This window comes from Diceros bicornis, unplaced genomic scaffold, assembly GCF_020826845.1.
Source record: "Diceros bicornis minor isolate mBicDic1 unplaced genomic scaffold, mDicBic1.mat.cur scaffold_301_multi, whole genome shotgun sequence".
In the NCBI taxonomy this organism is placed as follows: Eukaryota; Metazoa; Chordata; class Mammalia; order Perissodactyla; family Rhinocerotidae; genus Diceros; species Diceros bicornis.
This window is the reverse complement of record NW_026691174.1, coordinates 234620-256155: the sequence shown is the minus strand read 5'-3', so window position 1 is coordinate 256155 and position 21536 is coordinate 234620. Positions and strand designations below refer to the sequence as shown.

The 21536-nt window shown below is 52.9% G+C and overlaps 1 protein-coding gene across 1 annotated transcript in view; it reads right to left on the bottom strand.

Annotated features, from left to right (window-relative positions):
* KDM4B (lysine demethylase 4B) overlaps positions 1-21536 on the bottom strand; it is a 140431-nt gene that overhangs the window by 105558 nt on the left and 13337 nt on the right. The window contains 2 exon segments of the mRNA XM_058537356.1: positions 2493-2571; positions 3075-3174. The gene's annotated coding sequence lies outside the window, so the exon portion shown is untranslated.

Genomic DNA, 21536 nt, shown 5'->3' with positions numbered 1-21536 from the left:
CCCAGACGTCAGTGGGGGGGCTGCAAGACGAGCCAGGAGGCATGAACCACACGCTTGGCTGCGTGACAGCCCGGGAGGTCCTACCGCCCAGTGCCCCGTCCCCGTGCCCAGGGGAGCTAAGCACAGGGAAAGCCAGGCTTGGCTAATCCCAGAGCTAGCGCGCGCCGCCCCGGGGACCACGACGATCAGGGCCACACGGGGCTCATGGCGCCGGCCCACAGAAGCCTCTCCTACGCTGCATCAATAGGCCACGTGGGGCAAACCCTGGTGAGTACCGTGGTCTGAGTCACCACCTCCGAGCACCTCTCAAACAAGGGGGCTGTCCTAGCTCACAACCCCATCCTCCCACCTAGTTCACGACACTCCCGGAGGCAGCGCCCCGATCGCCCTGACGTCACAGCAGGGCCCCAGCCCAAGCCCACGACAGCAGGCGTCTTTTATTAGCCAGTACACGTCACCTGTTTGTGCTCACAGACATAAAAATGGGTGTCTAGGTGTGTTTTTTTGTTTTTTTCTTTTTTTACAGTGTAGGAAGAAGCCACCAGACCTGCAAAAACAGACCCAGCAATATGTTGAGGAGGAAGACATCCTTACAACTCAGTAAAGAAAGGAACAAGCAAACAGCTGGGGGTGGGAGGAAGGTGGGGAGAGAAGCCCAGTTCACAGCTCATCCGGGCACCACCGGTGAACACGGCAGTCCCTTCCACCCGGCGCTGTCCGGCTCAAAACGGAACCCGCGCAGCCCTCCGCTCAGATCCTGCTTGGAATCAGGAATAGGTTAAGTGGGAACTGTTCTGAGACGTTTCTTCCGAGTCACAGGAACCCTCACACACGGCTGGTGGGAATGTGAGATGGGGCAGCCGGGTGGAAAAGTCTGGTGCGTCCTCAACCGGCTAAACACGGAGGCTCCATCTGACCCAGCAGCTCCACTCCTGGGTGTCCACCCAGGAGAAATGAGGACACGTGTCCACACAGAAAGTGGTTCATGAATATTCATGGCAGCATCACTCATAACACCCAAAAAGTGGGAAGACCTAAACATCCATCGATGATGAATGTATCCACACAACATGTCCACCCACACACTGGAGTACGACACAGCCATGAAGAGGAGTGAAGCCCTGACACAGCCACACCGTGGACGGACCCTGAACACACGATGCTCAGGGAGAGAACCAGACACAGAAGGACACACGGGGTGTGATCCCATTGATGTGAAATGTCCAGAACAGGCACATCCACAGACAGAAAGTGGGGGTTCGTGGTCGTCAGGGGCTGCAGAGGGGATGGGAGTGACTGCTTAATGTAGGGGATTTCTCTTTGGGGTGATGAGAATGTTCTGGAATTAGATAGTGGTGATGGTTGCACACGTACTAAAAATCACTGAATTGTCTACTTTAAAGGGTGACTATTACGCTATGTGAATTATATCTCTATAAAAATTAATTTTTACAAAGTCCAAGGCAGCCTAGTTGGGACCTGCCAGACCAGAGGAAGTCCATCTGGTTCGTCTTGAGGACTCTGACCTCCTTGAACGCCTGAGGCCTTTTGAAGAAGCAGCCCATAATCTCTTTCATTTGTCTCCCACAACCCCCCAAGAGAATGTTCTCACACCTTCCAGACCCTGTGCTCGTTTTCTCTAGCTATAAAATGGGTTGATCGAGGTGGGTGATAAGTCAGGAGAACCTCAGCACTCTTGTGAGGGATTACTAAAAATTAAGTGCTCAGGGCAAGCTTTGTACTCAGAACGTGTCACACTGATCTGAGCACGAAGAGAATCACTGACTTTTAGAGAATTGACCGTCTCGGAATGAAGCGCGAGCTTTAAGGACAGAGGCAACTCTTTAGAAGGCACAGTCAGAGATGACCATCTCCAAACCAGTCCATCCGGCTCCGCCAGGAACAAGCTAGCCTAGACCGGGGGTGGCACACCTTCTCTGGACAGGACCACAGAGTAAATATTTTCAGCTTTGCAGGCCACACAGTCTCTGTCGCAACCACTCAGGTCTTCCACTGTGAGGAGGGAGCTGCCAGAGACAACACGTAAATGAATGGATGTGGCTGTGTGCCAATAAAACTTTATTTACAAAAACAGACAGTGGGCCAGATTGCTCCATGGGCCACAGTTTGCCAGGCCTGGGCTCGGATACATGAAGTCTATGCTTTAAGGAACAAAACCTTTACTTCCCCCTTCCAAAGGGGCACCTGGGCTCCACCGCACAGCTCCCTGAGTTCCTAAGTCATGGCAGAACAGAAAAGGCCACATTCTAGTCCACACTTGGCCCTCATTAGCCACGAGGCCTCAGACAGGAGCCTTCGTCCAAGATCAACACTGAACACGAGGCAGCCTTTCTCGGGCCACCAGAAGCAGTCAACGTGGGCCAGCCAGGGAGCACACGGGATGTTCACCCACAATGACCGAGGCGCCCCCGCCCCATGGGTGTGAGTCGGGAGGTGACTAGGTTGTTCCCTCTTTTCTTACGAGTGATCACCTTGGGCCACCATCGGAGGTCAGCTCTGTCAAACCCTCTGTCCCCGGTTTATTAGGAAGGTGCAGGAGACGGTAGACACCTGGGTTGGGCAACGAGATTCTTTTAAAAGCATTCTAACACTAGTCCTCTATTTTTAGAGACACCCCCCCCCCCCATGTGACTGGTCACCGCTTCCAACAGGGCATGGGGTGGCCTGAATATGCCCCTCGATGAGCCCAGAAGTGGCGTCCCACCCAGGGCCCAGTCCACACGACACAGACAGGGCAGCTCATCCTGGGCGATCCTGGCATCACCTGAAATGCACAGTGGTTCTCAGGGCTTCTAGAAGTGAGGGCCAGGCGTTCAGACACTGAAGGGTGGCAGTATGGACTGGGGTAGACACATCCAGCAGAACCGCCCCCAGAGGAGTCCAGGCTCCTCCGTCCAAGGGCGTCTGGACCCTGCACACCCCAGAACTCAGAACCAAACGGGGGCCAGCTTCTCCCACCAGCGTGCAGACCTGACAGCCAGCCCGGGAGGAGGCTGCGGCCTTCAGGGCCTCGGTCTCGTGCGGCCACCTGGGCCCAGGACCCAGGCACTTACTTTGAAGTTCCTGGTATGGCCCAGGTAGCTGAGGCTGCGATGAGAGATGCTCCAATAACCGGTGAGGGTTTCTGTTGGGTTCCAGCAACAGTGATGGTTCCTAAAACGCACAAGATACAAGCTCGATTAACTAAATTGATTGCATGCTTAAGTCTTCATTCCGAATCACACCCCCACTCCGCTGCGTGGAGCCCGAGAACACTCGCCTTCATTCAGACCTTCCCAAATCCTCGCCACCCAGCAGGAACACAAAAATCCATAAAGATAAGCATTCTCCCCATTAACGTCTTCCAGTGACTGCCCACTGGAGGCTCAGCTCCGAAAAACCAGTAGCTGAGGAAGCCAGAGCCTCCATGAAACAATCAATTAAACCAAAGAAGCTTCTGGAAACCTTAAGGTACAGTCAGCGACTGCGAAGCTGACGAGAAGTTGTGCCTCCTCTGAAACCCACAGCCAGGGAAGGCGCCCCCAAGGAGGAAAGTCGTATGGACACCACCACACGGCGGCCGCCATCTACACCCCGGGAGGCAGAGAGCACAGGGAGAGGGCCTGGCAGGGGCTGCGCAGACGCCGTCGAGGAGGGCAGGGTCCCGACCGGTGAATTTGCAGATGGGCACAGGGACACTCCAACACTTGTTGAATAGAAGCAGTACAAGACGCCCAACTTTGGGTATGGCCCCAGGACCTTTGACAATCCAGCTGCCGCCACCCCGACTCGCCCACCCTCCTCAGCCATTATCTTATTTGAATCTGGTTTTTAAAATTACTGGACGTGACCCATTAAATTGATGTCACTATCTTTGAAGGTCACAGCCCCTGGGCTGACAGACCACAGCGAGCTGTGGAATTACTGGCCCTCGGCTGCGCACATCCTCTCCTGGGCTAGGCGCACTGCCGACGGCTCCCTGCACCAGCCCAGCTGAAGCCTGCCCGCTCCACAGCCCTGGCCTCGGTAAGACATCGAGTGCCAGGATCTGACTACCCGGAATCTGTGCACGTCACCGTGGCCGGCAGAGTAACGGCCCCCAGGATGTCCCTGTCCTAATCCCCACAACCTGGGACTACGCACTCTTGCCCGGCAAAAGGGGCTGCGCAGATGGATTAAGGACCCCGAGATGGGGAAGAACCCTGGGTTATCAGGGGGCCCAGTGTCATCACAGGGTCCTTAAGAGGGGGAGGAGGAGGGGCAGAGGCAGAGAGGAGACGTGAGGTCAGAGGGAAGCCCTGTGCAGAGGGAGGGAGGGGCCACCCGCCCAGCATGCGGCGCCTCTAGAAGCTGGCGGGGGCCAAGAGCCTCCAGGAGGACCCAGCCCTGCCCACAGCCAGAGTGTCGCCCCGGGAGAGCTGTGTGGACGTCCGGCCTCCAGAGCTGTGATGATACACGTGTTGTTCTAGGTCACGGAACCTGTGGTCGTCTGTCACGGCAGTAGGGGGAGCTGACACGGCAGCTGCGACGCACACGTCCCCGATTCCAGGGGCGGTGGGGCTCTCTCCACCGGCCGTGAGGCCTCTCTGTCCTGAAGCGCTGCCTCTGTCCTTTGGTCACATCTCGGCGGGATCACGTGTCTCCCTTGTCACTTGTCACTGTCCCTTTGTCCCCCTCTGGACACGGGCCACCCCCACCAGCACGTGCTCTGGAAGGCGGAGCGACCACCAGAGCCCGGGGTTCTCAACGGGACAGACCCCAGGCTGCCACCGCCCACGGCTGCCGGGTCAGCAGACTGTGGGTCCTCCCACCCTCGTGCTCTGGGGATGACGGCACTGACCCCAAGCTGGGAGGCTGGACGCTCTGGGGCTGAGGTCAAGGCCCGGTGCTCCGTCCACCCTGATCCATGTCCACCACAGACCAGGGGCCAGGCTCGCCCACCTCCACTGCTCCTTCAGGGGCCGCGGGCCCCCACGGCCAGCCGGACGCCTCTCCCAGCTCTGGGGTGCCGGGATCGGGGCTCACACCCGGCCCCAGGCCCACTCGGCATGAGGCGGCCAGGGCTGAAGGACCAGAGGGCCCTCCGTGTGGGCTGTGCTGAGGGACAGTGTGGAAAGGGGAAGGAGGGACGTCACAGCGGGGACGCCTGACCAGCACCTCAGCCAGGGGACCACGGTCTACGTCAGCAGGGACAAGTCACGTTGGCGGCGGGACCCTGAGATGCTGGGGTGAGGAGGGTCCTCCTCCCAGAACCCGCCACCCAGCCCAATAAGGAGAAAATACCAGACAAACCCCAGCTGGGGGACTTTCTACAACGTCCTGCCCGGTCCTCCCCAAAACCGCCAAGGTCACAGAGAGAGGAAGGTCTGAGAACCCGTCCCAGCCCAGGAGCCTAAGAGACGTGACGCCTGTGTGTCATGTGGGGTCCTGGGACAGAAAGGGACATTAGGGAGAAACTGAGGCGACCTGAGCAAACGATGGACCGTAGTTAGTAAGGACGCACCACATCGGCTCACTCATGGGGACGGACGTCCCGGCCGAATGGAGAATGGTAATCTCAGGGAAACCTGATGCTGGGTGGGGGAACGCTCTCAACTTCTCTGTAAATCTAAAACTGTTTAAAAAATAATGTCTAAGTAGTTTTTTAAAAGAAACACAAACCAAAAAGGCCCAGGCAGGCTGGGTTTGGTGACCTCACAGGGAGCCCCGGGATACCTGGGGTGCTAACAACAGAACTGGCATCAGAGCCTGCGGGGTGACCCGAGGCATCAGACATGGAGGACGCCCCTGAAGGCGCAATCTGCCCATTTCGCCTTTAAAGAGGCGCAGTCTGGGGGCCGGCCCCGTGGCTTAGCGGTTAAGTGCGCATGCTCCGCTGCTGGCGGCCTGGGGTTCGGATCCCGGGCGCGCACTGACGCACCGCTCCTCCGGCCATGCTGAGGCCGCGTCCCACATACAGCAACTAGAAGGATGTGCAGCTATGACATCCAACTATCTACTGGGGCTTTCGGGAGAAAAGGAGGAGGATTGGCAATAGATGTTAGCTCAGAGCTGGTCTTCCTCAGCAGAAAGAGGATTGGCATGGATGTTAGCTCAGGGCTGATCTTCCTCACACACACAAAATAAAACAGAGGTGCTGTCTGACTCGCAGACGCCGAGCCGAGGATGCTGACAGAGGTGGCAGGCCCGGTGGCTTCCTCCTCTGCCCCCTCTGCAAGGGCAGCCAGGGGGGCCGGGCGGGAAGAGCCAGTTGTCCCCAAACGCTGAGGCACCAGGGCCGGCCGCTGGCTGGTGGCGTCTCTGGGGACCCCACGAGTCTGGCCGTCCCCGGGCCCCCTGGTCCTGTCAGCTCTCTGCCGTCCAGGCAGGGCTGACCCTCGGGTGGGTTCAGAGGCTGGGCCCGCACCAGCGCACACTGCCCACTCTTCCCTGGGGTCCGAGAGACGGAGAGCTGACCGGGCGTCCTCTGGGCCCGAAAGGCAGGGAGCCCCCACTGTTCTCTCAGTCACCTGCCCCGGGAGGGCTCAGCGCCCCACTCCGCCTGCTCCTCACGCAGCCCTCGCCCGGCGTCTCCTGCCGCCCGGCCCAGCCTGCAAGTGTCTGTGTGCCCCTCACGGGGCAGGGAGGCCACCCCAGGCCTCGGAAGGACCCACTGACTTGAACACTATCGGCCCATCAGTCCGAACTCGTGGGTTTTTGAAATATACACATACAGACAGCCAGACAGAGAAACAAACACAGACGTGCACGTGCGCACGGGCTGGTGTTCATGCTGCCAAGCTCTGTCGACGGACAGGTCTGAGAGGCCGTGACCCCCCAGCACCGAGCGTCCCCGGCCCCAGATCAGGGTTTTAAATCCCTCTCCAACCTAAGGGACTGGGCTCCGTGGAGAGGCGGTCAGCTGTGGGGCCAGGGCGGGGAACTGACCAGACGCGCCCGAGCAACTCGCGGGGGCAGAGGATGCGGACGTGCAGGAGGGACACAGGGGCAGCGGACGGAGCCCCGATGGCCAGAGCGAGGACGACGTGGGCAACACTGCAAAGAGTGACATCCTGGGCTGCAGCCACGGGAGGAAACAAACGCACACGGGTCTTTACTGGGACAACACTAACAAGGTGACGCGAACGGGGCAGGGACCGCTGTCTTCCACAGAGCATTCGTGGATGGAGAGGGCGTGAGGTCAACAGAAGGCAGAGAGAACAGCACAGCAATGACTGTTACAGGGAAGGTCCACAGGCCGCAGTCTGGGGGCAAACAGGGTATGTGCAGGTTCTCCGAGTCCCAAAGGGAGAAGCAGCCACCTTCCAGGGGAGCCCCCTGGCCAGCCCCCCTCACCAAGGGATCGAGGTGGACACCACGGGCATGAGACACAGCAGACAAGGACACGGCACCACCCAGGGGCAGCCTTCCCAAACGCATAACCTGCGTCTCATCTTGACGGAACATCGAACAAAGCCAAGTGGAGGAACTTTCTAGAAAATTTCTGGACATGTCAAGGTTATGACCCACAAGGAAAGACCAAGAAACAGTCCCAGCCCAGACAAGGCTGCGATGTGACAACTAAATGCCATGTGGGGTCCCGGGTGGGGGTCCTGGGGCAGAAAAGGGACATGAGGGGGACGACTGGTGGAATCCTCATAAAATCTATTGTTTGGTAAATATTATTCCTCTGTGTTCCTGGCTCAGCGTGGGTCATTCTTCCGCAGTTCTGGCCGGTGGAATATCAGAGGAAGGCGGCTGAGAGGTACACGGGAACGCTCTGTGCTGTCTCTGCAACGTTTCAATGAGTCTAAAATTATTTCCAAATAAAAAGTCAAAAAAAAAAAAAAAAAGGCAACCTCTCCCTGCGTCCTCTGAAGCTCAGCGCACAGCAGGCTTTAGCGGGAAGAGGAGGGTCAGGCCGAGAAAAGATCCAAACTGGTGAAAAGAGAAAAAGCTAGTTGACCCCACACTATGATCTTGTTTCAGGATCAATTATTTAAAGACCCAAGCTGCAGGCGAGCTTCAGATCCCTCCCGCTGGGAAGCTTGCTCCCTGGAGACCACGGGGGCCCTGGGGACGAGCACAGGCCCCGAAGCCCGGTGCCGGCCCCGCCGTGTGACCTGGGGCACGTTCCTAACCAGGCCTCAGTTTCTTCACCTGTAAAGTGGGGGTCACCGTATTAACACCCTGCTTGTGGGGTCGGGGGGATTTAAATAAGGTAACAGACAGGAAGCACTTAAAGGAGACCCCCACACCCCACCCATGGTAAACCTTAGTCAATGGCACCTGTCATGAACCTTGTCATTGAAGAGGCTCATGTCAAAAAGCAGGCGGATCTGATGACACGTGTGGCAAGATGCCCTCACCAACCCACGCGCCCAGGGGTCACACGGCACCTCGCTGAGGGGCAATCTGGCACTGTCTCTTTTGTACAAAACACCCCCCGACCCCGAGCCGGCCACTCTTAGGCCCCTATGCTCTGGACACATGGCCCGCTCCACCCAGACTTATCTCCAGGCCCTTCCTCTGCAGGCTCCTGGGCCCGGAAGGCTGCCAATGACTGGGCACCCGGCAGCCGGGTGCAGGCTGGATAAACAGACTTCCGGGGGAGCACCGGGACCAGGGAAGCTTCCAGCTGGATCTCATGAACTGTGAGACTCGGGGAAGCAATCTGCCAAGTTCTGCGGGCCACACGTCACACGCTCAGCATGCTGAGAAGGAAGACGCAGGCACGTGTCTCTGCAGGGTGACCTCTTCCGGGGGCCGGGGGGCTGCAGAGCAGGGAGAGAGGGAGACGGCGGGGCATCGCAAAGTTCGGGGGAAGGAGGGACTTTCATCAGTGGTGCTGGGGCAACAGGGCAGCCACCCAGGAAAAGATAAAGTCAGTCCACCCCGCACGCTGTTCACAGCAATGAACTCCACGTGGATGAGGGACCTACATGTAAAGGACGTCACCATACATGAAAAAAATGGTGACTTCCTCTTCAAGCTCAGGGCAGGAAAAGGTTTCTAACTATGACATAAAATCCGAAGGCAATAAAAGAAAAGATTCATAAATTTGACTATATCAAAATTAAAAAAAAAAAAAAAACACTTCTGCAGGGCAAAAAAACAAATGTACATATGTATATATATAAAAGTCAAAAAGCAACTGGAAAACCAAGAGAAAATATTTGCAATACATACCACCACAAAGTGCTCGTCTCCCTAATACATATTAAAATTTTAAAAGTTAAGGGAGGGGCCGGCCCCGTGGCTTAGTGGTTAAGTGAGTGCGCTCCACTGCTGGCGACCCGGGTTCAGATCCCGGGCTCGCACCGACGCACTGCTTCTCTGGCCATGCTGAGGTCGCATCCCACATACAGCAACTAGAAGGATGTGTAGCTATGACATACAACTGTCTACTGGGGCTTTGGGGGGAAAAAATAAATAAATAAAATCTTTAAAAAAAAAAAAGTTAAGGGAAAATGGTCAAAAATCCAATTGAAAAATGGGTGAAAAGCATAAACAGATAATTCACAGATATAAAAATGGCCTATAGGGGCTGGCCCGGTGGTGTAGTGGTTAAGTTTGCACGTTCCACTTCGGCGGCCCAGGGTTCGCGGGTTCGGATCCTGGGTGTGGACCTACACACTGCTCATCAAGCCATGCTGTGACGGCGTCCCATATACGAAAGAGAGGAAGATGGGCACGGATGTTAGCTCAGGGACAATCTTCCTCGCCAAGAAAAAAAAAATGGCCTTTACCTATTAAATGATGCTCAACCTCACTCCTAATCTCAGAAATGCTAATTTACAGCCACACTGCGATCCCATTTCTCACCTCTCAGATTGCAAATACGTTTAAAACAGAACAGCACGCCCTGCCGGTGAGGCTGTGGGGACCACACTGCTGGTGGGAGTGAAGCCACACCACCCTTTGGAAGGGAGCTTGGCAGAAGCTGAGAAAACACACGTGCACTCATCTTTTGACACAGCAATCCCACCTCTAGGATCTACCCTGCAGATACCGTCCAACAACACAAAAATACCTATACACAAGGTATTCGCCACAGCACTGTTTGCACTTGCAAGATGCTGGAAGCAACCTAAATGCCCACACGCGGGAGAGGCTGAACTAACTGTGCTGTGCCCCCTGGAAGCCACCACGCAGCTGTGCAGAGAGTGGGGACTCGTCCACGGCCACACGAAGGGGTTTCCAGGACACGCTGCTCAGCGACCAGAGCAAAGTGCAGGAGAGAGCCCCACTACGCCACCTTCCAGGTGAGAAGGGTGGGGATGTAAGGAAATTGAGCAGCAGGGACAGGATAAACCAGAGACCAATGACAGGGCTCCCTGCAGGGAGGGGTGGGAATGGGGGGCGGGGGCGATGACACTTCTCTCCAGACACCTCTCTGCACAGTCCCGACTTGGAACCGTGCTAACGTCCCACATATTGAACAAACGAACACACTAGTGAATGAATGAATGAAATCTACAAGAGCTGGGAGGAAATCCTACTATGAAATACAAACAGAAACAAATAAACCCCACTGTGTTTCAACCAAATAACATAACCACAGTAAAGAGGAAAAAGGAAGAACTCACCTATGTCACTTGGAAACACAGTTTTGGAACTGTGTGCCTTGGAAACAAAGATAAAACAAATATTGACTTCTATTCAGGAGGCCTTTATTTATTTATTTATTTATTTTTTTTTGCTGAGGAAGATTGGCCCCAGGTTAACGTCCATGCCCATCTTCCTCTACTTTATATGGGACACCACCCCAGCACGGCTTGATAAGCAGTGCGTAGGTGTGCGCCCAGGATCTGAGCCCATGAACCCCAGGCCGCTGAAGCGGAGTGCACGAACTTAACCACTAGGCCACCGGGCCGGCCCTGGAGGCTTTTTGTGTGTGTGTGTGTGAGGAATATCAGCCCTGAGCTAACATCCAATGCCGATCCTCCTCTTTGTGCTGAGGAAGACTGGCCCTGGGCTAACATCTGTGCCCATCTTCCTCTACTTTATATGGGACGCCGCCACAGCATGGCTTGACAAGTGGTGCGTCCGTGCGTACCCGGGATCCGAACCCGTGAACTCCGGGCTGCTGAAGTAGAGCACGTGCACTTAACCGCTACGCCACTGGGCCGGCCCCATGGAGGCTTTTTTTATTGGAGGTGATGCAGCGGGTTCTCACTGACTCAGAAGCGAGTCACAAGGGCCGGCCCCGTGGCGTACTGGTTAAGTTCAGCGTGCTCCGCTTCAGCGGCCCAGGTTCGGTTCCTGGGCGCAGACCTACACCACTCATCAGCGGCCACGCTGTAACGGCAACCCACATACAAAATAGAGGAAGATGGGCACAGATGTTAGCTCAGGGGGAATCTTCCATCAGCAAAAAAAAAAAAGAAAGAAAGAAAGTGAGCTACAAAAAAGGAAAAGGGACGCCAGCAAGGAGCCTGCGTGTGGACTGGAACTGAGGTATCAGCGTGAACTCATGGGCACTAGCGTGTGTACATAGACAGCTAGACGCAGAAATGGACGCAGATGTCCGTGCGTGTGTGATATACGTACACACACACTAACGTACGTACGTGTGTGTTTGTTCACACATCTATGTCCCAGCTCCGGCCCAGAAGCAGAGGCCCCACTGGCAATGAGCACAGCGAACACCCGGCTCTCGGTTTCTGGGTGGCACTGTGCACAAGAAGAACCAGGCTCCCTGGAGAAGTGGTCATCCCTGAGCTGGGGCAGGGAGAGTCCAGGACGGGCCGGGAAGACCTCACTGCATCCGAAAGTGAGGAAGAGCCCAAGAACGGAGGGGACAAGCCGAAAGGGCACAGGGAGCCAGCTTGACAGGGTCTCCCTCTGGATAAATCTGGGAGCACTGGAGCAACCAACGACCCGGTGGTTTATACAAGCAATGGATTATAACCTCCTGGTCAGGTAAGAGGCCACAAGTCCACTGATACAAACAACAAATGGGGAAGGAGAGACCGCTGTTCCCTACAGCAGGAAGCCAACGAGTAAACGCAGAAGGAAGGACGGAATCAGACAGTCACGTGTTGGCAAGAATCGACAGCGGCTGCTGGAACGAGCAGGGAACGGTGGTGGAGTAACGGTCTTCACGTGGTCACACGGCACCTCCCCACGAGAAACTATTAATGTACGTGATGAAATAGTGACTTGGTGGGGAAACCGGCGGATGCCACCCTAACCAAGGGACCGAGGTTGACATCACCAGAAACGGGATGAACTGACACCACAGGCCTCCAGACACGAGGCACTCAGAAGGACACAAGATCACTTCCGGGGTATTCCTGCCAAAAGCACCTGAGGGTGAGGAACCACAGACAAACCCACCCTGAGGACAGCCCGCAGGACAGCCAGCCCGGACTCTTCAAAACATCAAAGTCATGAACTCCAGAGACAGACTCAGGAACTGTCCAGATAAAAGAAACAAAAGCAACGTGACAGCTGAGTGCCACATGTGATCGTGGATTCTCCTTTGAGAATTTTGAGATTTAACTTCACTTTGTTTTGCTTTTTTTTTTGCTGAACAAGATTGGCCCTGAGCTAACATCTGTTGCCAATCTTCCTCTTGTTGTATGTGGGCCGCCACCACAGCATGGCCACTGATGGACGAGTGGTGTAGGTCCACACCCGGGAACTGAACCTGGGCCACTGAACTTAACCACTAGGCCACCTGGGCTGGCCCTTAACTTCCCGACTTTGACAACTGGATAAGAGAATTCCTCATCTGGAAGAAGTAAACACTGAAGTACTTAGAGGGAAAGGGGAACCCTGTCTGCAGCTTTCTGGAACAGTTCAAGAACAGATGCAGGGAGAGAGAAAGGAGCAAAAGCAGACAGGGCAAATGTTGACATCTAGGGAACCGGGGGAAAGTATCTGGGAACTCTTCGTGTTATTCTGGCAACTTTTCTGTAAATCTGAAATCGTCTCCAAAAATTTTTATTTAAAAAAAAATTAAAAGGAAGCACTGAGATTGGAAAAAACAAAATAAAGGGACGCGGGCGGGCTGCCAGTACCTGCTTCTGGAACGTGGTGGACAGGAGGGCAGGGCCTGCCAGCCCACCTCCGTCTCCACGAGGCTCAGTGGGGTCAGGGAAGCAGTAGGGGCCAAGGCCACCTGTCCCCCGGCCCCCAGCCCTGGGCAAGGGGCCGGAGCCACGCAGAGAGAGGGGCGGACACCACCGTCCTCGGGGGACCCCAAGCAAGCTCCCCTTCCAGCCAGAAGGCCACCCCAATGGACACTCAGAACTCAGTCCAGCCTTTATGCCTGAGTATACAGGTCTGGATGCTCCATAATTAAACACCTGAAACCATAACCACTAACAAAACCATCTTCCTCTTTCTTGAAAACGCACCTTGTCACTGTGTGGGCATCTGTGCAGGCGCTGGGCGGGCCGGGGCCGCGGGGACGTGGGGACGGACAAGGCGCCTGTACATATGTCACGTGCCCAGAGAGGACCCTGCCCGCGCTCTCGGCCAGGTGACCCTGCACAGGTTCATGACCTCCCTGAATGGCACCCTCCTCGACTCTGCTCGGGGGCTCCCCTCGGAGCTCGTGCCGGGATGACAGTAAGGATCCGAAGCCCACCGTGGGAGCACAGTTAGCCCCCTGCAGGCACGGCTCCACGCCTGGCGTGTCTGGTCAGCCCCAAACCCAAGGAAGCAGGTGCGTGGCCAGCCCATTTCACAGATGAGGAAACTGAGGCACTGGGCAGTGAGGGGACTTGCCCGAGGTCACACAGCTGGCAGCAGGGGAGCCGAGCTCCAGACCTGTGTCCTAACCACTAGCCTCACCTGCCTACGCAGACCAGCGGGCAGACACAGGGAAAACAGACGGCTGCACCCCGCCTCACGCTTCCAGATGGCGGGTCTTTATAAAATCCATGCCAGTGCAAGAGAAAAACCTGGGCCAAGAGAGGGGAAGGCCTCTCTCAGGAGGTCACAAAACCAGGAGCTTTAAAGGAAAAGACAAATTTGGCATTAAACTTTAAAATATTCTATGTAACAACACATTCAAAATAAAGCAGCAAGATAAATGAGAAACTGAGAAAAAAGTGTATAACACGAAACGGTGCTGATAGCCCTAAGATAGAAAGGGTTCTTATAAAACACTGGTTCCCAACCAGAGGTGATTCTGTCCCGCAGGGGACATGGGGCGACATCTGGGGACATCTGCGGCTGTCACACTAGGGGTGCTCCTGGCATCGAGTGGGTGGGGCCAGGGATGCTGCTCGACCCCCAACAGCCCCCAGGACGGCCCCCACCGCTGAGGATGATCCGGCTCAAAGATATCAATAGTGCTGAGTTTGAGAAACCCTGTGATAAGTCAAGAAAAAAAAATGAAACACTCCAATTTAACAAGCGGCCAACAGCCGTGAACCAGCAATTCCAAAAAGCAGGGACTGGGAGGTGACAGATTAAAAGGAAGGACAACAGCTGGGGCCGTCACCAGTATGACGAAAGCCTCCGACCGTCGTGGGAGCGTCAATTCAGACCACGTTTCTGGGGAGAACTGAGCAGCACACTTCAAAATACAAAGCACGTCTGTGCTCCAAGAGACTGCACTCACAGAAGTTCACCTCAAGGAGACGGCGGCAGGGATGTTCACGGCAGCGTTGTGTAGAGAGAGAAAATCACAAGTAATCTAAGCAGAGCTTACAGGAGAAGGGGTAAGACAACTACACAGCCACACAAAATGAAGGAGTATGCAGTCGATGAAAGAGAAGACCTCTATCTGACGCCCAGCGATGACTGTGAGAGCCTTCACCAAGATGCCAAGAAGGGTGATCTCGGGTGGCAGGGTTGGGGGAAATTTTTAATTCATGCACACTTCTGTCTTGACTGAGAATACTCGTGTATCACTTTTATAAAATAAAGAGCCTCCAGAGCTGTGTCTGGGACAAGGGGTTCCGGCCCCCAGCAGCCCATGGGCTGGTCCATCTGGGGGACAGGAGCGGATCTCAGGAGGAAGAGGCAACACATCCTGGGATAAACCATCACCAAAATGATTCTGGTACCCACCACCTACCTAATTCAAATTTAAAATAGCAAGCCAAATTGGAACCCTCACACACCGCTGGTGGGAGTGTAAAATGGCACAGCCACTTTGGAAAACAATTTGGCAGTTTCTTAAAGCGTTAAACGTGGAGTTGCCACCTGACCCAGCAATTCCACTCATAGATATCTACCCAAGAAAAATGAAAACGTGTCTACACAAAAACTCGTACATGAATGTTCATATTACGCATTATAGGCATCATTCATTATGGCCAAAAAGTGGAAACAACCCAAGTGTCCATCAACGGATGAATGGATAAACACAATGTGGTCCACCCATACAATGGAATATGACTCAGTCTTGAAAAGGAAGGACATTCTGACACCTGCTACGACATGGACAAACCCTGAGAACGTTACGCTCAGTGAAATAAGTCAGACAAAAAAGGCCACATGTTGTGTGACTGTACTTATATGAAACGTCCAGAACAGGCAAATCCACAGAGACAAAGCAGATTAGTGGTTGTCGGGCTGGGTGAGGGCAAGCGACTGTTTCACAGACATGGGGTTTCCTTTTGGGATGATGAAAAAGTTCTGGAATTAGATCTGGTAATGGCTGTACAAATTTGTAAATATACTAATAACCACTGAATTCTATACTTTAAAGGGGTGAATTGCATAGCATGTGAATTATACTTAATAAATCTGCTATTAAAAAAAAAAACCAGGGCTGGCCCCATGACCTAGTGGCTAAGTTTGGCATGCTCTGCTTGGGCAGCCCGGGTTTAGATCCCAGTGCGGACCTACAGCACTCATCAGCCACGCTGTGGCAGTGACCCACATACAAAATAGAGGAAGACTGGCATGGATGTTAGCTCAGGGCCAATCTTCCTCAGCAAAAAAAAAAAAAAAAAATACCGAGCCACAAAATAAATGCACAAGAGCGCCCTAAAGTTTGATCAATGCTTCAGTGCTGTTCCGAAGCTGCATCTAAAGGTATGCAGAAGACCGTGGCTGCCTGCGTTGTTGGTGACCAGAGACACCTGCTCTGTCTGCCCTGGTTCTCTGCCTGGTGCCAACCTGACCGCCAGCCCTCAGGCTGCCCTCCTGGGCTCTCAGGGAAAGGTCAGAGTCAACAACAGGTCACACCCCACCGCCCTGCCGGCCTTCCACAGATTTCTCTCGAGGCTGATCTGGAGCTTTCTTACACCAGGCACTCCTTAATGCTCCAAGCCTGCCTGCGAGGGGGCGCGACACACTGACCCGGATTTGGAGTCCTGCAGCAGGATCAGTCAGCTTAGACAGGGCAAGTGAGAAGAAAAGAGGCCAACCCACAAGGAGGGGATAACAGAGGAGTCAGGGCCTTCCCAGGCCCACTCCTAAGAGGCAGAGCCTCACCAATGCTCTGGTTACAACAGGTCCTGGAGGGCTCTGACAGGTTCACTTCACCCAAGGGAGGAGGAATCAACGAAAAAAGGGCACCGTTCAGGCAAACGCACACATCAGCTTCCTTGAAAAGGTGAAGCCATTTGATTGATCAAGTGAGTTTAACCCTGATTAAGCACGTTCAAACAGAATCAGCACAGATTCAAATAACACTGGGAATCAAAAGTAGATTCTGATAAGTTAAGATGTATATGAGAAGACCTGGAGCAACCACCAAGAAGATACTTCAAAAAATATTGTGCTGGGCTGGCCCCATGGCTTAGCGGTTAAGTGCGCGTGCTCCCCTGCTGGCGGCCCAGGTTCTGATCCCGGGTGCGCACCTACGCACCACTTCTCCAGCCATGCTGAGGCCGCGTCCCACATACAGCAACTAGAAGGATGTGCAGCTATGACATACAACTATCTACTGGGGCTTTGGGGGGAAAAAAAATAAATAAATAAATTATTTTAAAATATATATATATTGTGCAAGAAATCATTAAAGGAACTAAAACGCTATGCTAGAAAATACCCACTTAACGCAAAAGAGCGCAGTGAAGGAGAAAGAGAAGAACAAACGACGTGAGACAGAAAACAAAAAGGAAGAGGGCAGATGTAAAACCCAACTACGTCAATAACGATGTTAAATGTGAATGGATTAAACAAGGCAATCGAAAGACAGAGACGGTCAGACTGCAGGACAAAACACAAGATCCAACTACATGCTGTCTATAGGAGACACTCTTCAGGTTCAAAGGTATAAACAGGCTGAAAATAAAAGGATGGAAAAGGTATAACATGCAAATAGCAACTATAAGAAAGATGGAGTGATTATACTAATATCCCACAGAACGGACTTTAAAACAAAAACGTTGGGGGGCCGGCCCAGTGGTGTGGCGGTTAAGTTCGCACGTTCCACTTTGGCGGCCCAGGGTTCACCGGTTCAGATCCTGGGCACGGACCTGCTCACTGCTCACCAAGCCATGCTGAGGCGGCGTCCCACATAGAAGAACTAGAAGGATGTACAACTAGGATATACAACTATGTACTGGGCTTTGGGGAGAAAAAGGAAAAAGAGGAAGACTGGCAACAGATGTTAGCTCAGGGCCAATCTTCCTCAAAAAAAAAAAGAAAACAAAAACAGATCTCCCCCTCACTGTTAAAAAAAAAAAAAATAGAGTCTCCTTAAAAAAAATCAATCACAAAAACAAAGGAAATTAAAATTATCTGACAACACTTGGGGAAAAAATGGAAGAGAAAAACAAAACCTTTAAAAGCAAACAAACAAAAATGTCAGTAGAGATAGTGAGGGACATTTCATAATGATAAAAGGGCCAATCCACCAGGAAGATATAACAACTGTAAACATATATGCACCTAATAACAGAGCCCCAAAATACATAAAGCAAAAACTGACAGAAATGAAGGAAGAAATAGACAGTTCAACAATAATAGTTGGGGACAGCAATACTGCACTCTCAATAACGGGTCAAACAACTCGGCAGAAGATCAACAAAGAAAGGAAGATTTGAACAACATGATAAACCAACAGACATCTAGAGACAACTCCACCTAACAACAGCAAAATACACTTTCTTCTCAGCACACATGCAGCAGTCTCCAGGACAGAACACACGTTAGGCAATAAAACAAGTCTCATTAAATAACAAGAATTCAAATCATACAAAGGAGGTTCTCTGACCACAATGGAAATTAAAAATCAACAACAGAAGGAAATCTGAAGATTCACAAATATGTGGAAATTAAACAACACATTCCTAAATAACCAATGGGTCAAAGAAGAAATCACAAGAGAAATGAGAAAATACTTGGAGGTGAATGAAAATGAAGAAACAACAAACCAAAACTTATGAGACATTGGGGGCCGGCCTAGCAGCAGAGCGGTTAGGTTCGTGCACTCCGCTTCAGCGTCCCAGGATTCGCAGGTTTGGATCCCAGGTGCGGACCAACGCACCGCTTGTCAGGCCATGCTGTGGTGGCGTCCCATATAAAAAAAAAGAGGAAGATGGGCACGGATGTTAGCCCAGGGCCAGTCTTCCTCAGCAAAAAGAGGAGGATTAGCATGGATGTTAGGTCAGGGCTGGTCTTCCTCACCCAAAAAAAAAAAGACACAAAGAAGAAAAGCAAACTGAATGTAGGCAAGCATAAAGAAAGAAATAATAAATATTACAGCAGAAATTAATGAACCAGAAATTGAAAACAGAGAAAACTAAACCAAAAGTTGCTTCTTTGAAAAGATTAACAAAATTGACAAATCTTAAGGTAGAGTGATCAAGATAAAAAAGAGAGATGACTCAAACTGCTAAAATCAGGAATGAAAGATGGAACATTCCTACTACTACCCACCTCACAGAAATAAAAAAAAAGATTAAGAAGTGATCTTGGCATGGAATACTACTGAGCAATGAAAAGGAATGGACTACTGATACACACAACAACGTGGATGGATCTGAGGTGGAAAAAGCCAGTCTCAAAAGGTTACATATGACGTATGATTCCATAATGTTCTCCAACTCGCGAGATTACCGAGACGGAGGACAGACTAGTGGTTGTGGGGGCTGGGGGTAGGGAGGGGGTGACTTTAAAGGGGGAGCACGAGGGAGTGTGTTTGTGTTGACGAAACAGTTCTGTGTCTTGATTGTGATGACAGTTACACAAATCTATGCAGGTGATAAGATGTCACAAAGACAAAAAAGGAGCACATGCTAAAATCTGAGTAGGGCCTCTAGGGTATTGTGTCAATGTCAATTTACTGCTTTTTTTTTCCTGAGGAAGAATCGCCCTGAGCTGACATCTGTGCCCATCTTCCTCTATTTTGTATGTGGGATGCCGCCACAGCATGGCCACCGACGAGTGGTGTAGGTCTGCGCCCGGGAACTGAACCCATGAACATAGGCCGCCAAAGCGGAGCATGCTGAACTTAACCACTAGGCCACGGGGCCGGCCCCCTCAACTTCCTGCTTTTGACAGTGGCCTCTGGTTATGTAAAGCATCACGTCGGTGGAAACTGGGGGAAGGCACGCAGGAGCTCTCTGTGCTGTTTTTGCAACTTCTTGGGAGTCTGCAATTCTTTAAAAATAAAAAGTTAAAAAAAAATAACATGGGGGCTATTTCACCATGGACAGGAGGATGGGAGGGCAGACTGTCATATGGGTGGATGCCTCGGGGCTGGGTGACGGGTACGGGCAGGTTCTTTATCCTATTCTGTCTACCCTTGTGTGTGTTCAAATTCTCTAAAGGTTTAAAAAATAAAATAACGAGGGGCGGGCCCCGTGGCTTAGTGGTTAAGTGCGCATGCTCCACTACTGGCAGCCCGGGTTCGAGTCCCGGGCGCGCACCGACACACCGCTTCTCCGGCCATGCTGAGGCCGCGTCCCACATACAGCAACTAGAAGGATGTGCAGCTGTGACATACAACTGTCTACTGGGGCTTTGGGGGAAAAAAAGGAGGAGGAGGATTGGCGATAGATGTTAGCTCAGAGCCGGTCTTCCTCAGCAAAAAGAGGAGGGTTAGCACGGATGTTAGCGCAGGGCTGATCCTCCTCACAAAAAAATAATAAATTAATAAAATAAAATAACAAGAACCAACACAATGATGGTTATTAACAAGGGCCTCCTCCACCCAGGTTTGCAAACACCCTTCACAATGTCCCATCATCGGGATTGTAAGCCATCTCGTCTGATATCCTCCCCAAAACAACTGCCAGAGAGGCGACAGAGCTGCCCGAGCGTTTTCACGACAAGATCGTAAAGACACCTTGAACAACGACAGTAGTAATAACACTGCCTCCCACGCGCGGCCCCCACAATGAGCTCTGCCGGGACCCCAGGCTGCTGCACAGAAGCCCACCTCCTATCCCGTCTCTCCTTCAGGCCAAGGCAACAAGTCCCGCCACAAGTGACCCACCCCCAGATGCACGTCCGAGCTCAGAAACCTGAACCGCTCAAAGCCAGGGCATTTCCCAAATCCCTAAATGCCCTGGGTTCTGCATGAGCTTCCTCCCTTTCAGAGTCTCTATCTCCAGGTGAGAATGAACTGCCCTCACATCGAGGTCTCGATCCTTTCTAAATGAGAAGACTAAAAAGGGAGAACAAGAAAGGAAAGAAAGGGGCAGCCCCGGTGGCCTAGCGGTTAAGTTTGGCACACTCTGCTCCTGTGGCCTGGGTTTGGTTCCCGGGCGTGGACCTACACCATTTGTCAGCCATGCCGTGGTGGCCACCCACATACAAAACAGAGAAAGATGGGCACAGATGTTAGCTCAGGGCCAATCTTCCTCAGCAAAAAAAAAAAAAAGAAAAGAAAGAAAGACTGGGTGACACAACCAACAGGGTGAGCTAATATGGCCCAACCTTCTTGGTTCCCCAAGAACCAGCCCTCTCCTGGTACCTTCTACACTGGGCCAGGCACCTGAACTGCGACAGGACTACTCACAGCGAGCTGTGTCAATCCCTCCACACACCCTCACTTCCTTCCACTCACAACAATCCTCTCAGGGAGTTGGCCCATGTCACCTTGTCACAGATAAGGAAGAGGAGGCCTGGAGAGGTTAAGGGACTTGCTCAGGGTCACGCAGGTGGGGAGGAGGCGCTGGTGGGGCTGGAAACCAGCTGTTCCCACCTGGGCGCCAGCACTGAGTCCTCTCTCCCTCACATCCAATCCACTCACGAGGCTGCCTCCAAATCCACCCAAGTCCAGTCCTCCTCGTCCCAGCCCCGACCACCTTCTCTCTGAGCCACTGTCAGGCTCACCTGGGTGACGGCTGGAGAGCCCTACCTGCTTTCGCTCCTGACAGCCACCATAAATCTCTGATGTCCTCACCGCCTCCCAAGGCTCATCCCTGCCTTTAATGGGGTCCAGCACCTCCCCACAGCCAAAGTGGCAGGGTCCACTCAGTCTAACGTCTACAAACCTCAGGGCCTACCGCTCTCCCACTAGCTCATACGCTCAGCCACCCCAGCTGCCTTCTGATGCTCAAACATATCAAGCTCATTCCACCTCAGGACCTTTGCACATGCTGTTTGTTCTTCCACTAGGAGCTCCTTGTCCCAGCTCTTCTCAAGGTTAGCACCTTCCAGTCATTCAGATCTCTGCCTAATGTCAC